Source organism: Myotis davidii, unplaced genomic scaffold (genome assembly GCF_000327345.1).
Source record: "Myotis davidii unplaced genomic scaffold, ASM32734v1 scaffold1925, whole genome shotgun sequence".
In the NCBI taxonomy this organism is placed as follows: domain Eukaryota; kingdom Metazoa; phylum Chordata; class Mammalia; order Chiroptera; family Vespertilionidae; genus Myotis; species Myotis davidii.
Window position 1 is genome coordinate 176106 of NW_006296052.1, and position 3164 is coordinate 179269.

Here is a 3164-nt window from a genome sequence, read left to right on the forward strand (position 1 = left end):
ATGCAGACTGATGCAGCCACTGTGGAAAACAGTATGGCATTTCCTCAAAAAACTAAAAATGGAACTCCCATTTGACCCAGTAATCCCACTTCTAGGAATATATCCCAAAAAACTAGAAATACCAATCAGAAATGATATATGAACCCCTATGTTCATAGCAGCACAATTTACCATAGCTAAGATTTGGAAACAGCCTAAGTGCCCATCAACAGATAAGTGGATTAAAAAACGGTGGAACATCTACACAATGGAATACTATGCTGCTGTTAAAAGGAAGAATCTCCTACCATTTATAACTTTCCCAGTTTTAAAAAAATTTCCTTTTTTTCATGCTATATGCCCCCAAAGACTTAAAAATTGCAGTATTTTCACCTAGGCGGTCCTCTCTGTGCCTGCTAAGTTCAACATTTTAGCATACTCTCTGGAACATTCTAATCTGCAAACTAGTGCCTCCAGAATCCTACTTTTGTCTTGGTCACTTATACAACTTCCTCAGATTCAGTGGGGTTGTCTCCTTTGACTTCTTAAAAAAATAATTTATTGAAATAAAATTTACATAACATAAAATACACCATTTAACAATAAACAATTTAGTACATTAACAATCATTTGTGCTACCACTACCTCCATCTAGTTCTAAAACATTTCCATCACTTTAAAGTAAAACTCCTTATCTATTAAACAGTTTTGCCCCTTCATCTCCCCCAACCCCTGGCAACCACCAATCCCTTTGATGCGTTTAGTGTTGTTTAGAAGTCTGTGTCTAATCTAGGTTTCTGTATGCAGTGTTGACTACCATTGCATACCAGCAGGAAGCAGCATTTGGTAGACTGCAACATCAACACATTCTCTTCAATGAATTTCTTAGGCTGCTGCAGGGACACAAAACTTTACATGAGATAATGAATGTGAATATACAGTGAGGTCTATTTAAGGATGTTACTGCATAAATTTATGTTATCATCAGAAGGACATATCAAAGACAAATTCAGTCCCCACATGGACCTCAGAACAGCTCTCTCCTCTGCATTTTTATCACATCTATACTAATAAAAGGGTAATATGCTAATTAGACTGGGAGACCGGCCATCTTCCGACCATACAACTTCCTTCCAGACAAAGCCACAGTGGTGGGGGCCAAGGCAGAGGTGGTTAGGGGCGATCAGGCCAGCAGGGGAGGGCAGTTGGGGGCCATCAGGCCAGCAGAGGAGCAGTGAGGTGGTGACCAAGCCGGTAGTCAGGGAAGTGATTAGGAGCCAGTGGTCCCGGCTGGAGGGATCCCAGATTGCAGAGGGTGCAAGCCAGGCTGAGGGACCCCCTGTGCACAAATTTCGTGCACGGGGCCTCTAGTAATATATGAAACCAGTGTTTGAAAATTTGATATGATAGTTGCTTATTATACCACTTAATGATTTTTGTACATTAAAATGTCCACTGCCTTACATTTAGGCATCAATGAGTAATCTTATACCAACTTTTTCTTCTCTGTAGAGGTCTTTCTCCAAGTTAGTTCAAAGAATGGCTATTGCTAATACCCAGATCTTAAATCAATTCAGCATGTGCTCACAGTTGTTTGAAGAATTCTTTTTTACTATCACCTTCTGTAGTTTCAAAATTATGTGTGTTTTCAGCTACCCAAATGTAATTACATTTCTGAGCACATTAAATATGCACTATAAATCTTAAGCTATGAATCACCATACTAGTGAATAATTCATAGCTACTTTTCTATGTGTTTATTTTAAAACAAGCTATCATCTGTCATTCTTTATTGTGTAGATGTTTCCACATCTGTAATCAGACCTCTGAATTATCTAGTCACTATCAACACAGCCCAAAAAAGACCATGTGCCAGGTCTCTGGCAAAGATGCCAAGAAAAAGATGGATGGGCACATTGAGTGAACTGCAGACTCATTCATTCAATTTACTGAGAAAATGTGGTCATCTGAAAAAGGGAGTCTGCTGCTTTGAGACAGGTCTTTAGCTTGGATTCTGATCCAAGGAATTACACTGATTGAGGAGGTAAAATGAATGGATGGTTAAAAAGACTGAACCTAGTGGCAGTTTGCCAGTGTCAACTCTGTAGTGAGGTAGAAGTTGTTGAAAGGATTTGCTGCAGATATTTCCAAACTCTCACAAAAGTGTGCAAGTTGCCCTGAGCCATGTGAGAAACCAATATTAGGGAAAGTAATGTCAAAGCTTTAAACACGATTTATGAAAGGGAGTGCTTTATTTCTTCTTTAAATTGATTATCAGATATTTTATTAAATACCTACTTTGTGCCTTTTTCTACTGGAGATTTTTTAGAGATATACAGAGAGAGGATATGGTCCATCCCAGAGTTCCCTGAATATCCATCCTATTTAGACTAGCACTTATATTTCAGAAAAATTAGAGAACCACAGAAGATAAATTATTTTAAAGTATTAAAATTAGGGCATGGAAATCATTTGCTTTCTCCTTTTTTTTCAGTTTAATCTTGGTACTATTCTGGGCCACCGCCAATGTAGAACACCTCCTTTGTAAAAACTGTAAGGAATGCAACAAAACAAAACAAAAAACTCAGCAAACTGAAAAAAAAACAGTTTTAAATACTTAAAAGTTGCATATAATCAAGAGCAAGGAGATCTTAGCAAAGACAAGCATCTGGATTGCCAGAAAGGGTGCTATTAATTCAGTGAGAATAATAAGTAGACCCTGGGGGCCTCAGGTCCAGATGGTGGCATAGGGAGGTGCTGTGCTTATCTCCTCCGGTAACCACATCAAAAGTACAACTAAATTATAGAACAATCAACCTGGAGAACCACCTGCAGACTAACTGAACAGAAGTACTATAACTAAGGATATAAAGAAGTCATATTGAGACCAGTAGGAGAAGTTGAGACACAAAATACGCTGGTTCCACACCCATGTGTCGCAATTAAGAATCTAGAGGGATTATTTGGCTGCAGAGATTCCCTCTGAGGAGTAAGGAGTCTCAGCCCCACATTGGACTCCTGAGCCCAGGAGGAAGAGCCCTCATAACATTTGGCTGTGAAAATCAGGGGTAATTTTATCTATGTGGGTGAGACAGAAGGCTTCTGGAAACACAGGTGTCCTCTTAAAGGGGTTACGTACATGTTAAGTTAGGTGGCTCAGGAGGCGGCAAAGGAAATAAAGACAG

At 39.1% G+C, this 3164-nt stretch overlaps 1 protein-coding gene across 7 annotated transcripts in view; it reads left to right on the forward strand.

The window, feature by feature from the left end:
- Positions 1–3164, forward strand: part of NRP1 (neuropilin 1) — a 199031-nt gene that overhangs the window by 147277 nt on the left and 48590 nt on the right. The window lies entirely within an intron of this gene.